General features: G+C 41.1%; 1 protein-coding gene across 3 annotated transcripts in view; it reads right to left on the reverse strand.

Moving 5' to 3' along the window:
* bach2b (BTB and CNC homology 1, basic leucine zipper transcription factor 2b) overlaps nucleotides 1-23,868 on the reverse strand; it is a 106,295-nt gene that overhangs the window by 37,469 nt on the left and 44,958 nt on the right. The window contains exon 1 of one of the 3 annotated variants that reach the window (XM_051409892.1): nucleotides 10,476-11,010. The exons of the other annotated variants lie outside the window; for them this stretch is intronic. The gene's annotated coding sequence lies outside the window, so the exon portion shown is untranslated. Of the gene's footprint in view, nucleotides 1-10,475; nucleotides 11,011-23,868 lie in introns of those variants that run through there. 3 annotated transcript variants of the gene reach the window in all.

Here is a 23,868-nt window from a genome sequence, read left to right on the forward strand (position 1 = left end):
AGTGTTGGCAGTGACTAAGTTAAGCGAAAAAGCTCTCAATGACTCATACTTTTATGTATGAAAAATGCTTCGCAAGAGGAGAAGTGTTACTGAAAATGAGGAAGCACCGCTAACATCCCTTAAGTAAATAAAGACTCAAAAATCCAACACAGCAACGAGTGCCATCACTTGCCAAAACACAATCCTTTCTCCCATCATCCAGGATTCTCAGAGCCAGAGGATCTGCTATCCCCACACACACTCCAGGCCTCAGGAAAAGATGGTGTATGTATGTGTTTGTGTGTGGAATGGTGCGAGCTTAGCTACTACTCCAAGTGTGTAAATGGAGACTGAGAGGCGTCTTCGCCTTGCAAACAGAACTAGCTACCATCTTGTAAAAATAGGAGCCCCTCACCGTGTAAGTGGAAAGGAAGGGGATGGTAACGCAGTGAAGGGGAGCTCGCTGTCAGTGATCAGTCGAAACTCTGATCACTGACTGTTGTTACATGGGCAAACGGTTTTCCTTCCCAAGGCAATCAATCCAGTTGACAGTTCCCACAAAAACCTATAGGGGTGCTGAATGAAATCATTGGATGATGCGTTCTGTTTGTTTCCATGTGCCACACCCAGCAATCATTCTGTAGACAGCAGTACAACTTTTGAAAAACCTGCATCAAGTGTTTGGCACTACCAATGCACAAGTGCTGTTCTTTCATCCCGAAGCAACAATTGCATCAGGATATAGAGATGTTATTGCACAGAAGGTGAATTTGAGATATATTAGGAGATATAGAATATACTGGCAGGAGCATTTACAGGCAACTTTTCAATCCACAAAATGGATTGTGAAAGGTTTAAATGTGGAATAAAAAGGCTGCAAGGAGGAGGGAGATTACTGTTTCAAGTACTAAGTTGAACAGTGTTGAAGAATATGTAATCCATTACCTCGTTCTCAAAAGAGTGCTGCATGAATGAATCCAGGGACAGAGTTTTCATTTTAGCATTTCTAGTGCCCTCTCCTCGAACTTTTTTGAATGAGTTTTTGGTTAGGTGCTTAAAATAAGGTTTGTGGTTAACACAATAAGCTTGTGTTAGAGAGAGATTTTTTGGTTTTGTTCTACAACATAAAATACATCAGTAAATACTCTGTCTGTGAATTTTGAACCTTTTACATATCTTAAAAAAGGCAGTTGCTAACAAGTGGCGAGACGACAGAGGTCGTTGGCGTCTTTAAAACATGGAAGACTTATCTACTCACTAGTCCTCCTTTACGACCTTAAAAGTTTAGTTTTACAAATTTCACTAATTGTGTCTACGTGATTTGTGCAGGAATCTTAGGCCTTGAATCAGCCTCACAAAAATTGTTCAAACCTTGCCTAAACTCATGTCAGAATTAAGACTGGAAAAAATCTCACACCCACTGAAATCAACCGAGCTGGAAGCCAGACCAATCTGCCAACTATAGTGTAAAGTATTGCAGGTGCTGATGTAACCCTTCACCTCTTAAATTTCACAAAAGTCATGACCACCTATGTAGGCCAGGTTTTGCAAAGGAGCCAATGAATGCACTGACCTATTTTTGACATCAAGTTTTCGATTTAGACGGTTGACAGCATTTCCAGAACAATCAGCATCTCTGAAGACTAGTCACAGCTCAGCAAGTGGTGCTTTTGTCCAATCAGGTGCAAGAAGGGATCACATTGATGTCTCAGTACAGGAGAGCACTTGTCAATCATTTACTATCTACACTGCGGGCTTACTAGAAATGACGTCTGACACAAGCAAATGCATACTGAGCCTAGACCACAAGGAGGGAAGTGGAAATTGTGGACTGGCTTTGTGAGGCTGCCCTGAGCCCTGACTTGCATTTGTAATAGTACATTCAGCTGTTTACCTGTGACAGAAACGTAGTAATGACTTGACTAGAGCAATCTACTGCTACAGCAGACAGTCTGGTATGGGGGCTGTTGTGGAACAGCTATGTCAGTCCAGACTCTTCTGGGGTTCTGGCTAGGTCCAGCTGTTGTAAAGTTTACTTATTTCCACTAAACATTTCTCAGTTGGCTTCCTTGGTCTTCCAAGAATAATGTTTCCAGATGCGGTTGTGAGGTTCACAACAATCCAAACATGCTATTTCTACCCTGGAATGCATTTGCTTGGACTTCGGTTTGTTGCAGTGGGAGGAAAATGTAAGGATGGCACAAACACAAGGCACACACACACACACACACACACACACACACACACACACACACACACACACACACAAATACAGTGCAAGCATATTCACAAACATACAGACAGACACATACCCAGACACACACACACCGCAAAATAGCAGGTTGTGGCAGATTTCTGATTAGAAGTGCTGATGGATGGAAAAGAGTTTTATTTCTTTTTTTTGACTTCCAGGGTCAGTTGTTGACGGCAGCTCTTTCCGCCACACTGATACAGATGCTGCCAACCCGCTTGCCAGTATTTCCGTGCAGATCAAAAGCGCAGGGTGATGGTGATGAGTATGCTCCGGCAAGCGGTCAGAGCTGACTTTAGTGCGTACCGCTGGCTGCTCCTGGAGTGAGCCTGCTGATCGGAGGGAGGCTGATGATTAAGACTAATGTGGCTGGAGACCTGTTGAGCTCTGCACTGCACAAAGCACTTTGAACCGCACTATGAAATGTGCTATATAAATAAAGTTTGACTGACTGATTGATACACATTACAGCAATTATGCTTATGGAGCGACGGTGCTTGCAGAGGAGGCCACACACTGCCATACTGTAGAGAAGGTGCAGAAGAAAGGAGCTGCAGGTAACATCCTGTTCTCACCAAGGCTTTCTTTATGTTTACCTGCTGCAGCCTTCATATCTGCACTAACTGGTCCTGCTGTTGCCTCATCACTGTCCTCACTAACACATGGTTTTACCACTATACAGTAGCTGCTGGAAGGTTTGAAGATTTACTCTGTTGCATCTTTGTTCTAAAAATCATGTTCTCAATGCTGAAATGTTCCCTTTCTGGAGCAAGCAAGACTTTGCCTACAGCTAAAATGTATCAAACAGTCAGATCTATATGATCAACTGCTGGCTCAACCTCTTATACCTATCTTAAATTCTAAATAATCTAAAACTATTAGTATTATATCACTTTCTGAGAGACACAAGATCAATATTAGCCTCATGTCTGAGTGTTAGGTAGCCTACAGAGCTGGAAACAGGATGTGGTTAGCCTAACCTAGAATAAAGACTGGAAGCAGGTAGAAACAGCTAGCCTGGCTAAACACCTACCAACACCTCTAAAGCTCACTGATGAACATTCATCAGGCCTTTCTTTTGTTTCATCCCCGCATTTACAGAAACGTAAAGATGACAATGTGTGGTTTTAGGGGAAGTTACGTGCTCAGTCATAATGCTAAGCTAGGCTAACCACGTCCTGACTCTAGCAACGTATTCAGTGCACACCAGGAGATTGATATCAATCTCCTCACCTCACTCTCGGAAAGAAAGCATGTAAGCACATTTGCCAAGATGTTGATCTGTTAATTACATTAAACTAATTTGCAATGCGATACTCTTGTCAAATTAAAAATATGGAGAACAGTAAAGAAAAAATATGGAGAAATATACTAATCACAATTTCCCAGAGCTCAAGATAACGTCTTCAAACTGCTTTACGTATAATTAATTTTATTATTATTAATACTTTTATTTAGTATTAATTCATTTAATATATAATATATGAACTAAATATAATTTTGTACAAGTGCAAACAGGAAAAAACAAGCTCTCACAAGCTAATATTTGGCTCTTTTGTTTAAATATGACTTCCATATTTTTAATTGTTAATGTTACTTCAATCTAGGAAGAGAATTCATCCCTACTGGAAGAATTTAGGAACAATGGGATGATTCAGAGTGGAGCAGTAGCAGAAATAAAAACGTTTCTACAGGGCAACTCTTGCATGATTTCATCTGCAACACACCAAAATCGTGGGCCACATTTTCCTCTTTTTTGTTGATCAGCAGGTCACAGGTGTCACTGATTATCACCATGGAAACACAGCTGAGATAGTGCATCATTTTTTTTCTGCATCAGTTCATTAGAAGAGCAAAATTAAGACTGGACCAACTCAAACCACACAAACAATCAGTGAGCTGAGCGGGCCAAGCAGCAGGATGTTTGAGTCAGCTTTGGCCTGACTGTAGCGCATGACGTGGTCTTAGTTTGGGGACTTTTAAGTAGGAGGGGCGGGAGGGTGGGGTGGCAATGTGTGACAGTGAGTCATGATGTGCTCTGTGATGTGTGTCCTCGGTCTCTCTGGGTCTCGGCTGAATAGTGTGCAGGGTGTGTGGAAAGAAGAGGCGGTGCTGGGTCATGAAGGAATGAAATATATAAAGGAATGAGGGCAGACAGAGCCCCCAGAGGCAGTGCTATGATTGCTCCTATCATAAAAAACATCATTTGCTATTCAGGAAGCTTACATATCTGAAACACATTCCTCTCAGATGTTCTGCAGTGATGGGCAAAAAAAGCAATGCAACCGCTTTAAACAGTGTTTATTTGCCCTTGAATCAAAACCAACACGGACAGCTACCTTCCTGCTTTCTTTGTGCTTGAGGCAAATAGGTATTAAGCACCTGCAAGTACTAGGAATTTTTATTTGCCTGTAGAAGGGCTCTTAGCAGGGATTGCCAATTTTGCATATACAAACCTGAATTTGGTTCAAAAGGTAACTGCATTCAAGCTGCAGCATATGCAACGGTTATGCAACGGCATAACCTTTCATTCTTGACCCTGGGAACAGCAGTTGACCAAACAATCTTCACTCAAAGTCCACTTACTCAAAAATAAGACACTTGCTCAAACATAATGTACTTAGGATAATAAGACCAAGGTGGGTGACAAGTGTTCACTCAAGGTCCACTTACTCGCTTGTGAAGGCACTGTCAACCTTACTATGTGGTCTTGCTCAGTTGTCATGGTACGGTAGATGTTCAAATCCCAGTTGTCATCATCGTCTACAGTACCATCTTCACCTGCAGATAAAGACTGTGGGATACGGGCTAAAGCTCCAGACCAAGGGAATCTGTGGACTGTGGAGACTGTTTTGTCAACGACTGGGTCTTATTTTTGTAGTTTTGGCCATAATTTCTATCAGCCGTGGTAACATTGTACTCAATATACTGTGATTTGGATCTGCTACAAAACTGAATGGGTTCTTTCTTGGCCCATGCTACACCCTTCCACCAAGTTCCACAAAAATCAGGCCTGTAGTTTTTCCGTATGCTGACAGACAAAGAAATGGCACAATAGGGACTATTCTTTAATAGAAAGTAGAAGCTACTTCATTTCTTATTCTTAAGTCTAAGAAATACTTTGTGGAAATTATTGGAACTACATTTTCAGAAGCTATGTTGGCAAGTGGAGGCAGATATTCCTTCTCAAGCCATATTCATTCCATCACTCGTTGATATATCAACATATTAGATCATGTCCTTCATAATTTCCTGATAGATTAGTGCCTCAGACAATGAGTCAGGATGGAGCAGAATGAGGCCCACAGACGCATTCATGAACACCTGCTGCTACTGATGAGATGTTGCAGATAAAAAAATCAGACAGAAGGTCTTAGGAACAGCTGACTGTGGGATATGTTGTGTATATGTCCAATGGAACATGACTGTGACACAATGAAGAGATGGTACATCTCAAGGGGTTTATTCTAATGAACAAACCTGAACACAAAATACAAACACATCCTGTGGCTCCTAAACAAGGTTAGTCTCAATTGCTGCTGCTACAGTCTAATAACATTATCCACCGAGCCAGTACAGTCAGAGTGAGACTAACATGAACACTGTGTCACTGTGCACAATTGAGGGGGGGCTCCTGCCAAATGACTGTAATTACACTGAGGATGAACATGGTTTTAATTGGAATTATCAAATTAGGCCACTGCAATAAATGCCCTTGGAGCCGTACAAGGCAGCAAATGTCAACATAGATGGTGATGAGGATGATGGGTAGGTAAATGGAAGCCCTAATCTGGGGTGTGTATTACCCGGTAAAGTTCAAATGAAAACATAAATAAATATATATAATATAATATATATATATAAATATATCTGCTTTATGGTTCTGCAAGCAAAATAAATGCAAGCAGAAGCATTTTCAGCCACAAAAAACTTTTCAAATATAATGTCTTTGAATGCATCGTGCACATTATATTTTTGGAGGGGTTTCATTTCCTCAAATGAAACTATCCTTCCCCATACCCTCAGACTAGTTTTTGTGGCAGTGTTGGTCAGTATGATAGCATATCTATCCATCAAACTGTCAGATTTTATTACTTTGGTTCACAGCAAGCTATAACCCTATATAAAATGTATTATTTGGGGGAATCTTGGTCTACAGAAGATGATCCCTAATAACTTTGGTGAATCCCCCTTTTCATCTAGTCATCTAGTCTGAATCTCTTCTTGATCAACACTTTACAGATTACAAACTTATCTCAACTAGATAATGCATAATGCATGCCTTTCCAATAAATTATCAAATTAGCTTTTGATATTCAGAGTTGCCAGAGGAGATGTTTTTGTCCTGTTTTGTTTTAATGGCATGACCATTAGGGGAAAAAACCAAAACTAAATCTGGTTGGCAGATTTCTATGACATTTACTGAGCACACTGATGATCCCAATGAAATAAACCCCTTTTAAAGGCAGCAATTTACTTTACTTTACTTAGTACTTCACATAAAGCTGTCTCAGAAGACAGAATCAGAGTAGAATAGAATAGAATAGATCTTTATTGTCATTGTCACAGGTACAACGAAATTTAAAGTGCCCTCCGGTCAGTCCTTAATTTAGCATAAATTTAAAAAATAATAAACAATTAATTTAAGTGCTAGTGTTACCCTAAAAATAAAATAAAAACATATAAAATAATTAGCAGCATACATAGACACACATAGTCATACACACCCAGTCATTGCATAAAAAAATAAAAAAATAAAAATAAACAAATAATGAACACACAGTCATCTGTCCTTGCATTATTCCGATTTTAAGGAGGTCATGCCGGCTGTAGGTGTTTATTCGCCTGACAGAACGCACATAAAACAATAAACAACAAGTACAAAAACAGCCATACATGGCACCGACCGGGAGAACACTGAGCCGCAGCAACTGTGTGCGCCGCCATTACTCTCTCTCTCGCCATCTCTCTCGCCATTCAATAGAAAGAACTGTTAAAAGCAAAGAAGCACAAGCCAATATATCCTGACTTTCAGTCTCTAGTAGAGATCTTCTACCTGGCCCAAACCATCAGGTATTATTAAGAGTTATTAAGAGAGAGAACATGAATGTTATTAAGATTTAAAGTTCCAGTGTGTAACATTGAGGAGGATCTATAGTCAGAAATGGAATATAATATTCATAGGTATGTTTAGATGTAGAATCACCTGAGGATAAGAATATCTACAGAGGGAGTGGGTCCTCTTCTATGCCATGTTGAACCGCCATGTTTCTACAGTAGCCCAGAACAGACAAACCAAACACTGGCTCTAGATTGGCTCCTGCATGCTTGGCTGAGTCACGGGGTTTCAGTTGGTCGCAATCTGCAATCTCACCACTAGATGCCACTGAATCCTAAAGACTGGTGCTTTAAACTCCCACAGTTTGTAATGCAGACTGAAAAAGTTGTCGTCTCCAAGCTACACCTTGACTTGCTGCAAAATGGATGAATGAATTGAAATTCATGGTATTTTCATTTTACAAGGTTAAACAGCATTTCAGTTCATATTTAATATAGTACCAAAATACATAGTGTGTATCTAGACATACAGCGCATCATACATTCAATGCAGCATACTGTATGTGGTCTCCTTTAATATTTATTGAAAGGTGGTGCTAATCATACCCAGGATGGTGCTTCCCCGCAGGACAAACTGCAGACATCATCGGAAATGTGTTAATTGTTCATTACGAGCATCAAATAGGGACATGAGGTGCAGGGATCGATTAAACAGGGATTGCTCTATCTGGGCTGTAATAGAAAATGTTAATGAGGATTGGCTCACTTTTTTTTTCTGCCTGTTCTGCTATTACACCCCCTCTCTTTCTCTTTTTTTGTTTATTCCTTTACTTCACACTTTATTTTATAAGACTTGGGTTTAAGTGTTAAAAGATGGTTACTTCTAGAGAATTAAATGATCCAGAACTGATCATGCAGAAAGGTTTTCATTTACAAATGATGTTTCTCACTGTTATGTTGTAACCTCAGTATGGGTTCTGTGCTTGTCTATGGTTTGACACAACTCTCTGACCTCTGTGGCTTATGACACCATTGCAAAACCCATTGAATACCATCAAATATGCACTGTCATCAAGACTAAAAACAAGGCTGTGTATTTGTCAGTTCCTGAAAACAAAAACCAGTTCTTATTACTCAATGTGTTTTTCATCTGCAACTGTTGGTATGGCAGGTAAAACATCATGCTGCTCAGGCTCAATCGTATGTCTCAATAAGACCACCAAACACCGTTAAATCACAAATAAATCCTTTTTAAAGAAAAGGCCACTCTTAGTAAGAGGAAGGAAGGCTGACATGTCTCTGCACTGCAACAAGCAAGCTGTAACTTAGGAAGTGACTGAGTAGTGAATTCAAAATCTGAGGTGGCTTGGAACACAAAAAAGAGAACCAGCCAGTGGCGAGAGATTTTATCACGTTTCAACAAACTTATTCACACCTTAAAGAAAGAGTGATGGACATAAAGGTTAATTCAAATAAACAGCGTCTGTGGTGTTTTGTGTCAAAACAACAACACAACATCATCCCTGAAGCAAATTCCTCTGCTTAAGATTATAAAACAAGATTGAAGGCGAGCTGTGTTTTTTTGGGGGCTTTCCACTCCAACCACAGAAAGTTCACTGACATCCATGGCGGAGGCTCCTTATTTTCCCCACCACTGATAAGGTAAACAGCCTTTCAGAAGGTCACTGGGTTGCTGATATTGATCCTGAGATAATACATGCAAGACAGCCACATCTGAGACAAGCTGCTGCTGCTCGCCAGGCTCTGCTGATTACATACCGAGGGATGTGGAAGTATAATGAGAGAGTCCCTTTACGTCTGTTTGATCACACTGATATAGATGTCTGAATAATTTTTCATGTGCATTTAAATTTGAAACATAGGTCTTATAAAAAAAAGTCTATTAAAATGAAAAGACTATAAGTTCCTCACACTGTGTACGCAAGATGTGCCAGCTGAAGTTTTTACAATAAACAATGTTCAAGACAGTTCAAGGTAGACCTAACATAGAGTCATTACACTCAAGTCCATCCACAAATGGATCAAGTGCTTTTTGTTCCAGATAGAAATCAATACTGTTCCCTGCACTTCGATTGGGAGACTGAGCAACAAAACCAATCAATCAATCAGTCAATTCCTGCACAAGAAATCTTGGTCCATGCACAAGATTCAACTGGACTCCAGAAATCTTGACCTTGATCTAATTTAAATTACTGGCATGAGGAGGGACCTTCTCAGGAGTCCCTTCATGTGATGCCATTAGCAACACCCAGGTCTAGTTTGGTCAGGTGACAGGGGTAACGCAGGTTAGGTTGTGCTGGCCATCCTGCGGTGCTCCTGCTGCTGACACTGATGAATGGGACCGGCTGTGAGAGCGAGCATCTGTCTGCATGGCCCATAATGCGCTCAGTGCGCTGTACAAACCTGTGTCTATCTGCAATCAGCCTAATTAACACCAGAGCTACTTCATCTCCCAGCAATAGAAAGGGCCGGGCAGTGACCTCAACCGTGTGAATCAATACTCAAAAACACAGCAAAGATTTACCTTTTAAAAGGAACAATTAGCATGGAGCACAAGCTGCATGGAAACCATCACAGACGGCTGGATTAAACACCAAGAAACTCATTATAAGAGCAGCCAACATCTGCTTTAAAAATGTATTGAGGCTTATGTCTTTGACATTCGGAAAATATCAAGACAACAGGGTAAGCTTGAATTAAAAAATCTATTTTTCTGTTTCAATCGCCATAATCAACAAAAAGACGAGTAAAGTTCGCATTCTTAGCCAGCTGTTTGATGACGTTTGAAGACTTTTTGTTGTCAGAGTAGCGTCTTGTGGTTGTATCTATCACAACAACAACACTCGAGAGGATATTAATAGGTGCATCTTGCTGAGTAATGGTTCGTGAAAAACCTGCTCACATTGAAAAACAATATCAGGACAAAGAACACAATCAACAGCTATGGTTCACAGCCACATCAGTTTGACGTAAGCAAATATGCTATCGAGGAAATATTTGCATGGCTTAAATGCAATGAAATCTGTTTCACAGCAGCTACCTGATGCACCAGCACTAGACTTGACTTTTATATGTCAAGAACCATCTTTTACGTCTATTCAAAGTCACAGAAACAGAAAGAAAGCAGGCATTGAAAGCCTCAGCAACTAGCATACGTTGGCATTACCTCAAAAAGGCATCAGCACAGATCCAGTCATCTTGTTATTCCAGTCTTTGCTCTGACAACTTTCTAATGTCTCTCACTGTATGTTACCGACAGCATCTAAGCCTATCAGTGTCTGTGGGTGGTGAGTATGACTGAGCAAGTGAGGTATGTGTGAGTGTGTGTGTGTATGTGTTTGTGTGATGGCATGCCAGAGTATTTTTGGGCTCTGCCTGCTTAAATGCAGCTTGCATGAATCATGACTTCCCACATAGTAGGTCAGTGAGCAGGGTGAGTCATATTGCTGTCTTATATGGTAACATGCTGCACATGTGACAGAAACACTGGGGTTATCTATAGACTTGGCTCACTGCTGTGTCTCAGCTCTGTCTTCAGATGATATTAGAACTTGTTTGTCTTTGTTTAATCTCATGTCTGATATGCCTGAGAGCAAATATCTTTGATATTTGTGAATTTTCAGTTTTGGACAACCATGCCCAACATTTTTGGTGACTCAACATGACTCAGATGCATTTTGGTTTTCATTTGAGACAGCTTCAGATTTACATGTAAATACCACAGCAGTCAAACATTACTGCGCAAATGCACAAGAGTCGCCACAAACGACAAACAGACAAACAGATTCTAGAAAGAACGGCAGATGCTTATTGCATTTCCTACCTTACACTTGATATTCACGCTGACATTGACATGGTACACCTGCAAACACAACAATCTGTTTGTCTAAACCTCTTCCTGTGTGATTGACTGAATCAACAAGGAAACAAGTTTGGTGTTTGCAGACACCTCAATCTGCAAGTACAGAAAACCACCTCACGATGGAAGAAAAAACCATCACCGCTGAGATCGGATTAGGATATGTGGAGTGTTTTCCAGCAGGAGCCAGAGAAGGCAGGGAAGGAGCGGGAGTGCTAATTAGGCCAATGATTGGCAGGCCAAGGGGCTGCTAGCATGAGCGTGCCCAAGACTGGATTATGGGCTGCATTATTAATGGGGCCCGGTGGAAGCGGATGGAGTGCAGCGTGGGGGGCAGGGTTGAGGTAGAAGCCTTTATTTGAAAAAATAAATTCAGTGCGTGCATTAAGTTGACAAAAAAATTCAACCGTCTATCTTGACAAAAAAAAAAAAAAAAAACTCAGAGCAGTCATGGAAAAAAAGGCCAGTGGAAAGTCTCCCCACAGGAAAGAGTTGACACTGAGGCATCGCCCACGTCAGAACCTTCAAAAGCCACGTCTGTACGCATGTATGTGTGTGTGTGTGGGTGTGTGTGTGCGCAAAGCCAAGAGTGTGTGCGTGCGCGGTCATGTGTGTGAGTGGGCTGGAGGGTACAAGTCTGTTGATATGGCAAAGAGTTTTTCACACGTTGCTCTTGTGTGTGTGACATCTTAAGTTTTAAGAATACATACGCTCTTGTTGTTGTAGCAACATGCATAAATGTGCAAAAGCAGAGCAATGGTATAAATATCCAGCTGAGATCAAAAGGCCACGAAGCGAGGCTGCAAGGGAGATGAAAGACCGCATCTACTGATGTGACCGATTGTAATACGTCCTGGACCAGCCCAAAGAGACATCCAGCATTTCTGAAAATTTAGGGCTCGAGCTGTATGTTGCGCTCGCCACATCAAATTCCTCTTCTTTCATTTGCTGTTGCTGCCTTTCGCTCTGCAGTTCTAGCTGCTGTGAAAGACCACACACAAGACCAGAAGGCCGTATGAGTGGTTCTCTTCCAACTGTTCACAAACATGCTTGCTCAACCACGCACAGAGCAGTTTATTCCCATCACAAAGTCAAAAAGTGGACTGTGCATACTTGCATTTCCTATTCAGACTAAAAAAACCCTGATCATTTGGAAATCTAATGTGAAGGACATGTGGCACTCAGTGGATGAGGCTCAAAGCACCTTAGTTAGGCTGGGAACCAGAGGATGGCCAGTTCAAGTCCAGCACAGACCACAGCATGGAGTGTGGACAGGTAGCTGGAAAGGTGCCAGTTCTCCTCCTGGGGACTGCAGAGGTGTCCTTGATGAGGCACCAAACCCCTGACTGCTGCTACGTGGCAGCCCATCACTCCACCAAAGCTCCATATCTGCATGTCTTTCTTCCGTGTGTGTGACTGTACTTCAGGCCTATGTGTGTAAAAAAATCGAGTGACATTTTGCAGTCAGTCTGAAATGAACCTGTGGAAAAGCCACCCGAGACCCAATCTCAAAGAGACCCAAGACTTGAGGATAATTTTGTCCAAATTGTGGTCGACCTGAACACCACCACTGGCTGCAGCATTGTTGCTGCTGCAACTCTGGACACACTGGACAACTGTGCACACCTGAAGAATACACACCTCTTCTGTCATTTTGCACATACTTTCATATCTTTTTTAGCACAACTGTTATCACCTTGTCCACCTCAGTATGTATGTATGTAAGTGGTGGGAGGATATGAATGTGCGGTTGTCTGTGTGTCAGTATATATTTGCCTACAAATACTTTTTTATTAATTTATTATTTTATTATTGTCATTTTTTCATTGCAATAAAGAATGAAAGAGCAACTTTGTAATCACAGCTGATAGAGAGTCTGCTTGGATCTATTCAGGTATTACACATACTGAAACACAGACTAGAGATCTGAGGCAATACAACAGGACCCTATCAGACCCAATTAGGCTGATAGGGTTGATTCCTGTCCCGGTCAGGTGTTGCTTACATGGAAGTGAGTGGATCTGTGGAGACCTGACAGCACATCTTTTAACTGCTTGAGCAACAGTAACAGGTGATTGTATTTGCAGAAATTTCATACAAAATGAAGGCTGAGAACCGCTGATCTGTCCTTACACAGGAATACCTAAAGATCTTAAAATACATGTTCAAAGAACCTAATGCTACCCTTGCGTGAAAATAAATTGTGCTTATGATTCTCATCTTATGACTGTGACAGCTTGTGAGTGTTAAGAGAGTGATACATCAGCGTATTAGATCTGTGGCGCAGCTATCACTCTGACTTTCACCCCACTGCTGTAAGGTAATCAGACAGGTCATATAAAAACCTATATGTCATTCAGGCAGTGCGTGTGTAGGGATGTGCTGAACAGCCGTCGCTGTCAGTTTACTCGATGCCAGCGTGGGGGGCGTGAGGGAGGAGAAGAGGCTGTGGCACATTCACATGTTCCCGCACTAGAAGCTGAGCTAGAGGCTCGCTCACATTACCCGGCCAGAGAATGGCCATACCGGGTTAGATGACCCACTGGCAGCAGCAGTGTGAGAAGGCTAAATTGGGAAGTGATGTGAGGGAGAAAATACACACACACACACACACACACACACACACACACACACACACACACACACACACACACACACACACAGGAAAGGGGACTGGACTGTGTGACCACAGAGATGAGTGTACCTACACATACATGTTGCAACGTCTTTAAATAACAAGATATGCAGCCTCTCTGCTGTGTGATTGCTAAAAACATGCAAGAATCATGTGACAGCACCAAAAAGAAAAAAACAAAAACAAAAAACTGTCATGTGTTTTGGCTAACTTTGGTTCAGGGGAAAATATGAACTCAGAGTGCAGCTCTAATCATACAAATGACAAAGCATGATGGATATGTGCATTGTTATTTTTTAGCAACTAAAAGCACTTAGTCACAGAACGGCCTTCTTCACTATTAACCAAAACCGCAGTCTCTCCATAACCTTGACCATGTGATGCAGGACAGGAAGCTTGGTCTCTGGTGTCTTTGGTGTTTGGTGCATTGTACGTACCCCCATGCTCTCCCAGCTCCCCCTTACACATTCTCTGCTGCATGAGAATGTCACAGGTTTTGGATTGGGGAGATTTTTTTTTCCTGTCAATGTAATCCAGGTTTCCAAGAAATGTATTACTAGATGAACATATTTACTAGGATATAGGTTTGAGCCACATTGTTGCATGTGGAAAGGTTTGTTGTTGAATAGAAAAAGGAAGATGTGAAAAGACAGTGAAAAGAGAATAATTTCTGTTACTGTGTTGGTATCACCAGAAAAGAATATCCAGTCCTGATAATGATGAAATAGCAATAATGGTGAATATAGGCAATACTGTGATAACCTTGTGAGGCAGCAGGATTCACACTCGAGAATCTTGCCAGCCGTATGGCTATCCAATCCAACCACAGTGGTCCAGACCAATCAACATCCTATGAGGAACCATTGGCTGCTATAGCATGAGTAACGGGCGTGGTTTAACGCTAGGTGTGTGTGAGAAGGTTTACTCAAAAAGAACAATGGTGGAAGAGTTTAACTAGATACTGCTAGCATCAATTTCTTCAGAATTTCTTCATTGAAAGAAGAACAAAGAACAACACTGAAGGTTTTGAAAAGATGCTTTCTCTGTTCTCCTGACTGAACAGAGAAATATGGTTCATTGATCTGATTGGTTCAGATTTGCCCATGATAGACAGATGGTTCCTTCAATCACTGTATTGTTTTTTAAGTGCCTGCCCTTTTTCAAACAATTTGCAACAATACCTGACTCAGTCCATTTCCAGTCAGAATACTGCATGCAAGACTTCTCTAATACCCCTCATGATAGTTGTGCAACTTACTGCAACAAAAAAGGCATAATTAGGGAAATATTCCATCTGCTAAGAGTCTTAATGACAGCTAAGATTAAGCCACCCAAAGGATGGCACCAGGCTCATCTGTCTATTGTCTAAAAAGGAATATACTGTGATATTAATGCCAGTGTACTGACTGGTAATGTATTATCATATATTTCAATGACCCCAGTGCACACAACCATTGTAGCTGCTTCTACTTGTCTCTCTGTAATCTCTCTAATCTCAGTGGTTTCTGTAACCACTGTGCTCATTTCACAGCAATGGGTGAAGCACAGCCGCCTGAATCATGTGCAAGAGTTTGCAGGTTTCACAAGAAGCAATCATTAGTCAGCTGATTAAAGTGATTTGAAAGCGGGTACCTCCAAAGTCATACTGTTGACCTGGAATGTCTGAGAACCACAAAATAATGCAACACATGGAGTCATAGACCCAGCATTGAGTCATCTAAATGTGTGCTTGTCAAGTAAAGCGTAACCTCTCCTATCAGACACAATTGGTAATATAGGTAACACGCTATCTACTGTAAAGCATCAGTGCTGATCATAGGTCTGTCAGAGCTGTCAAAGTACGTCAACATAAGCTCTGACTGCCTCAAATCAAGTGCGAGGGGACAAAATGAAAGGTTATGGTTTCAAGTGTGCGCAGAAGTGACACAGTGCGGTTAGTGGCTTTTGGGTCTTGATGACTCAACATGAGAAGAGAAAGCAGTGCTTATTGATTGGACCTCTTCGCACGCCCAGGCATCACAAGGCACAGTGGAAATATTCGCTAGGAGGAAGAACAGTATCACCAGTGAATCGTGCGTCAAATGTTTGAGGCGTTATTTAGTTTAGATCACTTGGTGAAAAAAACTAGGTCATAAACTTTATATTATATTAAAGTGCACATATTCACAATAGTTGCTTATTAGCATGCATATTAGTAGCATATTGGCTTATTGTTAGCCATTATAAAGTTCAGTTCAATTTTATTTGTATAGCGCCAATTCATAACAGAAGTTATCTCAGGACACTTTTCAAATAGAGCAGGTCTAGACCGAACTCTTTAAAACATTATTTACAGAGACCCAACAGTACCACCATGAGCAAGACCTTGGAGACAAGGGCAAGGAAACACTGCCTGTTAAAAGGCAGAAACCTAGGACAGATCCTCCGGCTCTAGGTGGGTGGTCGTCTGTCTCGACCAGTTGTGGTGTAAGAAAGAGAGAGAGAGAGAGAGAGAGAGAGAGAGAGAGAGAGAGAGACAGACAGACAGACAGACAGACAGACAGACAGACAGACAGAGGTGCACTGCAACAACAGTAGCAACAACTACACTAACAGTAGTGACTGATGATGATGAACATGAAGAAGATGATGACGACAACAACAACGGTGCGGGACAATGAGCAGTGATTAATGCCTTACTCTGCAAGAGTTTCCCCTCAGTAACCTACTGCTTACTGTTAGTAAGTTATTAGTTAGTCTTAATATGCTTTGCTCAGTTTGGGCTTTATAAGGTGGTAGTACCATCATAATATTCATTCTCCCATAATAACAATTAATAAATATGGTCTATTCTAACGTAACAAAACTACAAGTGTGAATAGTGTCCAAATAACTCTAATTGAAGTCTTTCTAACTCAGAACATGTTCCCCATTCTAAAGTGAGCCCTTGTTCATAACTAATACAGTATCCCTTGCCCAGTATGGGCCAAAGTCACAAGACTTTAAATTATTATTTTTACAGAACAAACCAAACGTACATTGGTTAGTGCTGTTTAAAATAGGGGGAAGATTATATAAGATTATGCATTCAACTGGATATCTCACATGTATATTCGTGTATTAGAAAAAGTGATGTCAAGTGAAGGGTATGCTTTCGACAGATTCTATAAATGGGGCCCAGGTCTTAATGTATCTCTCCCGGGAGCTATCATGATTGTACCTCAACTTCTCCAATGGAATCATGCAGAGCACTTCCTTGATCCAGCATTTAAATGAGGGAGGTTTCACTGACCTCCAGTGCAGGAGAATTAGCCTCCGGACCAGCAGCATTGCAAATGCTATAGTATTCACCTGGAGAACATTACGTTGCCCTTCTGAAGCGGACACCCCGAAGACAGCAATCATGGGGTTAGGATCTACTGACTTTCAAATATTAAAATTGAATTGAAATCTTTTTAAAAGTTTAGAGCGTTGCTTGGTTATAATAAAGAGCTGTGGTATTGTGTTTTGTTACATAATAATAGACCATATTTATTAAGAGAATTAATATTCTTGTGGTACTTCCACCTTCTAAGGCCTGATACAGAACAAAGCATATTAAGATCATAATTCATGTACAACAACTTTCCCTCCAGACATGTACTAAGACATATACCAGTCAGCTTGGAACAATAATGTGTGTCTGTTATGTTTTTTCCGCAAAGAAAAGTATAATTGTTGTTGTCCATACACTTCACTGTAAAGTCCATTATCAGTGGATGTGCACTGGTGGCTTCAAGTTTCTACTTCACACTGTACAAGCTGCATACTGGACCAGGACTGACTTCTACTAGACTATTTGTGATGTCACAAATCATGTTGGTAGGCCCCGCCCCTTAAAATCAGATTTTCAATGAGCTCAGAGAAACTTTCCACTTTCAGCAGATAAATGTGAAAACATCCTTCTAGTGTCAAACTCTGCACATACATCATTCTGCACAGTGAAGCACAGACATACAAAAACTCAGTGTCAGTCTGCAGTGATGTATATGATGCGGTATGTCTGGTAGTATTTAAGTGGTTTTAATTCCATCAACATTTTATTCTGTCACAGGCTGACAGAGAAAACAAAGCAGAGCTCTCAGTCATAAAGCCCTCCCTGAGTAATTATTGTGTTTGGATCCAACCTATGATTTATTTACACATGGGTGGGCCAGCTGTGTCATGCAGCCATTAGAGTGATGTGTTGCAATCTAACTATTAATGTTGCTGTGCACTTTCACATTGTGATTCTGTTTTTTTGAATTACACTATAAAAAAACAAGGCAAGACAGACAGGGCTGGTTAAACACAGAGCTGGAGTCAGGACATTAGTTAGCCTAGCTTAGCATACAGTACAGACTGGAACCAGGGAGAAACAGCTAGCCTGGCTCAAATTCAAAATTTCTCTGACAAGCATTATTTAACACGTGTCTTTTTTTCTAAACGAAAATGTAAAAACGTCTGACAAAAAACACCTAATACTGAAAAAGAGTGGGAAATTTCTGCATTGCCTCGCCCTCAATCTTTTAATGTCATTAAACACATATGGATTTTATTGTTCTGTATTCTGAAGAAACAACACTGCTCTCAATGCTTTTTTCCATTGCTAAAAATAACTTTTTTGGCGTGCAGGATTGAACTCCATACTTGGCTTGTTGCGTGTAAACTCCTTTAAGGATTTATTAAGAAAGTGCTCAGTTCTTCAAGCAATATTTATTGCTGATTTATTAATAATCACTTGGTTCTTACTTGCTCCTTAGTAAATACTCAAAAGTGTGTGTGCTGTGCTGTAAATTGTTGCCAGAAAAGAATAAATCAACAGAATTGTTCACAGAACACCTCACTCAAAGCCTTACCTCTCTGCTGCTCAGCAATTGTATACGGCTTTCGAGGTGCAAATAACTCCAGTTACAGTCTTGGCTCTTGAGGGATCAATATTTATCTCTGGGGCTATTGATTTCTTCTTGATTAAAACACTGAATTGTAACAAGTTCACGGAGAAAGAGCATTGGGTGCTAAAGCTGGCGGGAGCTTTTGGATCCACAGAAACCTGATCTTACACCAATGCTGCTAACCCTGACCACAGTTCAGCTCAGTGCAGGACAGACACTGATGATGATATATAGTGTGGATGACATTTTTCTGAGCAACGCGTGATTGATTTTTCCATCATGGCTGGGAATGACTAATCCAATAATAAGCTGAAAGCACCATATCTATAGGCAACACACAGTGGCTCTACTTGTTTTCACTCATTGATCCTTTTCACACTTAAAAAAGGAGCCTCGATTCAGGAGACTTTCCAGGTCAATGACTTCAACAGAAATGCTCTTTATGATTTAAAATAAAAACACAGTCATTCATCATCAACTGCAGTCTGGCCTTTACAATGACTCTGCAGCTCGTGAGTGCAGAAAAGCCTTTGTGCTGGCATATGTTAGTGTCATTATTAGAGTGGTGAGGCTCACTGAATGTTCATAACTCTATCTTTCCACCTCCTCATCAAGATAAGTACACAATATAAGGAAAGTGTGATATTGATATGACAGGAGCCATTTAGAATTCACCTGCTGTAAGTCCTTTTCTACATGTAAATTTCCCTTTCAGAGCAAACATGAAAAGAGTGACTGAGGGAATTTTTCATGCTCTGTTTTATCCACCAGTCAATCAAAGGGGAATTAATGTTACTCATATGCAAATGGTTTATTTTAAGTGGAAGGGTTTTGCATTTGGAACCAGTTTCCCATCAGCTGCTGTTAAAGTCAGGGCCAATAAAGCTCCACAAATAAATATTTATACTTTTTGCATAGGATCAAATGACTCTGGGTAATGTAAAAAGGGTTATTCTTAATGACCAACCTGCACACAAAGTGTGCTGTGTTTATGTCATATGGTTCACTATAATTATGAGCAGTTGTGTGGGAAAATCTGAGTTGGACTAGAATTTCCGACCGTTACAGTATTTCCAGATTGAGAAAAACAAACCTGTGGCAATATCATCATATAACTGTCCACTTTATATTTTGTTGCAGTTAAAAGTCCAGAAATGGAATATAATATTCAAAGGTATGTTTTCATTGGTATATAATATATAAGACATTTTTGACATCACTCTCTGTGTGCTACAGAGTTGTTGCAGTAAAAACCTTCAGGTTGAACAGGTAGAAATATCCCCTGCTAGTCCTGCTGCCCTGTACTGTGTCTCAAAGGTCATCCTCCTCTGCCACTCTCACTCAGCCTAAAGTCAAGTACAGAGCAAACATTACGTTGACTGACGGAGGCCAGCCTTACTCTGAGATCAGCCCCGTGGAAACCTCTGGGGAAAAAAACGCAGACGCAAGCTGCTGCTATTTGCAGATGAGAGACAGCGTTGGCTGAAATGACACGTTGGACAACGGTCTGCGGGAGGACGTTGGCTTTTCTAGTGGCACACAGTTCTTGGAAGGCATGACTGATGCACCTCTCCGCTTGAGCGTCCTAAGCATTTTAGCTCATCTGCGGCCGTGCAGCTGCCACACAGTGGATGCGGGCCTGCTCGACGGCCACTCTTAAGCTCCAAACAGGGCTAAACGGCCCTTCTTTATCCTGCCGCTGTTTCCTGACCGAGGTCAACCTCTCTGCACACCACAAATTACTCCCTGGAACGCCAGCAGACAGGGCTGTGGAGAAATTGCCATTTGTTTGTTTATGGTGCAGACTGTGCACTAAGTCCCCCTGTCGTAACAGGCTATTTTTAGCTGCCTAATCCTTCAATGGATTCATAATGGCTCAGACAGGCCAGATGACAAAAATAAACATAAAATGCTTCATGTTATAGAGTGTACTGGGTTTATCTCTGATCTGTCATTACTTTTGCCCTTTAAAGTTCCATTATGAAAAAAGAAATCTATGCATCATGCAGTCATGTTTGTGAAAAGTGATATATATATATATAATAAAAACACACACACACACACACACACACACACACACACATGCCAGCCTTATTATGGAACATGAAAGCATTTCTGGGACAGCCACCATGATGATTATGTATGATGAATCAGAGATACTAGGAGGGGGATTTCAGCAGCAACAGGTTCTTTATGGAGAGTGTCTGATTAAGTCCTTTCACAACTGCAGGACGCGTCTCACAAACAGACCCTGGACATTCTGCTCGGCTAAGCATTAACTGTGCAGCTAATCTGCTAGGGTGGGTGGGGACAAACATGACCACACACACAGACCACATGAACTCCCCTCTCAGGCTATCATCAGGAACAAACTCATCTAACTGTCTAGAATCCCATAGACATTAACATAAGGAGGCTGGGCCGGGCCTCGACCTCTCGCCCTTTAATAGCTTTAAAGCATCACTCTGGGACCTGGGCCCTGTTTCCCATCGTTATCCATCATTCCATCTTGCTTGGCTGGCCCGCTGCAGGCCAATAGGCACACCATAAATCCACAACAAAAACTTATGATCCACGTTGTTTTTAACATTCTAACAGATGTTAGATGTGTTTTCTCAATGTATATGTTTATCTATGACGAGCTGATATGCTGTCACAACAAGCCAGTGAACAACAAATGATGCTAAATCATGCATGAGCTGGCCTTAATACTATCACAGAAGAAAGTAAGACTTTATATGAAATTACTGTTTTCTAACTCATTACAGAGCAGCCATCAATGCACTGTTGGATGCTTTTGTGGTTTGGTCTTTCCAGGTCTTTTTTCTGTCTTTTTAAGTAAGTACATATTCATTGATTTTCAGGTACTGTCCTGGGTATTCACTTTATCACAAACATAATATTTTGACTACCCCTAAAAGATATTTCTGGTAAATTACATCTTGTAGTTTTTGTTAGGAGTTTTACTGCTTATGATAAAAGTGTTTTACCCAAGGCAATTGCTGCAACATCTATTGTAAACAAGCCAACAGTTTATCCAGATTATCTAAACTACTTTATTTGGAGGTCGAACTTAAAGTGAGTGTGCGCCTGCGATGTCGGTAATAGTCCCTCAGCGCACAGGAAAACTGTGTGTCCTCAACTACACTAAGAGTGAGTCAAAGATGAACCAGAAATTCTGTTTTTAGCGTTGCCATCAGATCTGAACAATTAAACTTAGTGAGTCATTCTGATTTGACATCAGGTGAGGCTGACGCAGTTTTTCCTTAAGAGTCTGTTCAACTTAAGAGGAAAGAAGCATAGCTTTACAGAAGCACTCTCACTTAAAAGGCAAAACTAGGGGTGTACAACCCAGACAATAATGGCCTAGCAGATAAAGGAGCAGCACAAGAAGGATAAGCAAATAGAGGGTTTAGAAGTAGAATCTTTAACTGATGCAGAGCCTGAACTCTTCACACTACAATGAGATAAGAGCATGCACTCAGGGATGATGTGATAGCAGGTGATTTATTTTCCAGGAGCTGATGAATGGGTGCTGTCCCACAGGTCAGAAGCGGGTATTCAACCCTAACCAGCTGCTCTCTCTGCCCTCTGTCCCCAGCGAAGTCCTGCTCATGTCCCACTTTCCTGTGCACAGCCCAGCTCACTGCTCAATATGTTCTAATGTAAAGCTAGCAATCAACTCGCAGTCAACATGAGCTCAATAACTGTGTGGAGACACACACCTGCCTCAGCACTGTATAGACTGTGAAGTAGGTGGTGTCATTTGTCTACGTCTCTTCATATCAGAAGCACTGATCAGGATCAGTGATCCATCAGGATCTGGCCTCATAGTGTACAAATTAATTCTGACTCTGAAACATTTTCTAAGTTAAACACCTAAAGTGACAGCAGTGCTGCGTACTATGGCATGGAGATAATTCATCAGTCATGCAATCAGGTGTGATCACAGTTGACTTGGAAAGTCTTGTATTGGTTGGTCTGTTGAGACTGTTTTCCTCAGCGTTGTGAGCAAAAACCTTTCCATATTTGGCTGAGGGCAGCACGTTGGCAAACTGATTTTGGTGGAACTGAATTCAATTCAGGGCAAGGTGGTGATTTACACTGGGTGGCGCCATATTATGCAATTGTGTTTTGGAAGTCAAGTAAGTCAATTTATAATTCAAGAGACTTGAGACTTGACTTGGACTAGCACTTATAGATGTTCGAGACTTGATTTGGACTTGCCCTCAGAGACTATAGACTTGACTTGGACTTATTCCAGAAGACCTTAAAATTGCTCTAAATAGTCTCTGACCTCCACAGAAGTCCTCTGTAGTAATTTTTTGGCTGGCACTACTTTTCAGAAATTACGAAATTATATGTCATTTGAAATTTCAAACAAGATAAAATGTGTAATTTAGTCAAACTCTGAAACATATGAAATTGTAAAAGCGGACTCTTTCATGGTGGGAAGCATAAATATGCAAAGAGGATTGATGGAGACAAATTAAAATGACAACAATTTCATGGAGCAGAGGCTTATGGAGTTTTGCTTTCCCTTTTCCTCGTTGTTAGTTAAAACCGGGCAAACTATTTTAGACGTCTAGGTTACATATAACCTCTGTTTGAACTGCATTTTGATGACTATATTTCAACAGGCTGCAAATCAGTCAGCGTGCTCTCCAGTCCCCCTTTTCCCCCTTGCATATTTCAATATCTAGCGTGCTCTGCAGCATATCCTCAGCATATTTCTTTGCAAAAAGCTGTGGGAAAGCAGTTAAAACTGAAATCCTTAACATGCAAAGCCACCACAATAATAATGGCTTGGTTACAACAGCCTACAATACAGATTAGCCTATATGTATTAATTCTATTGCAATGCCACCACAACAAGTTCCAGGATGAACCTTTTAAACTGTAAATGTTCCCAAATGTCTTCAAAACTGCTTTGTTAGTACTTGTTCTGATTTATTCTGCATTGATTTTGAAGTAGCAGTGAAGTATGCTTTGAGGCAGTCTCTGAGGTATCTCAGTCCCTGCACACAAGCTTCAGCACAAGCACAGCATGGCTCGGCACTGCCTCTGGTCCTCACTTGCCTCATTTAGTGAACTTTTCTCACCTCTGCAGCATGCAGAACTCGTAAAAGTCCCAGCCCAGACTTCACCTGTCAGGGCAGCAGCTCCGGGTGAG

Source organism: Dicentrarchus labrax, unplaced genomic scaffold (genome assembly GCF_905237075.1).
Source record: "Dicentrarchus labrax unplaced genomic scaffold, dlabrax2021, whole genome shotgun sequence".
Taxonomy (NCBI): Eukaryota; Metazoa; Chordata; class Actinopteri; family Moronidae; genus Dicentrarchus; species Dicentrarchus labrax.